This window comes from Liolophura sinensis, chromosome 10, assembly GCF_032854445.1.
Source record: "Liolophura sinensis isolate JHLJ2023 chromosome 10, CUHK_Ljap_v2, whole genome shotgun sequence".
NCBI lineage: Eukaryota > Metazoa > Mollusca > Polyplacophora > Chitonida > Chitonidae > Liolophura > Liolophura sinensis.
The window spans coordinates 20,974,680-20,975,102 of NC_088304.1; positions in this window are offsets into that span (position 1 = coordinate 20,974,680).

Genomic DNA, 423 nt, shown 5'->3' on the forward strand with positions numbered 1-423 from the left:
AAGGCAGTGCTAGACGTAGTCATTTTGGAAAAAAAAATCTGGCGTTAACTGTATGTAGATCCCTAAAAACTGAAAACATCTCACTGAAGAACTAGATGCTCCAATGCACTAACAGTATAAAGAGCGGGATCTCTACATGGGATTTCCCCGATCTCTATACCACATTTCCTCATACAGATTTAATTGAAAGAGTCCATCACTATCGGTGTGTGACAAAACTGGTCACCGCTACATTAACTTCAAAGGCAGCAACGCCTTTTTCAGTTTAACCCCATACAAAGGTTACCATTCATGGGATTTTTCGTTATTCATCGAGTTGCTTGAGTTTCTCATCTACGTGAAGTTCGGGGGAACAATATATCGAGACAGTGTATAGGTATTCTGAAGAGTACCCCCAATTGTGCACCCCCATTCTCAAAATTT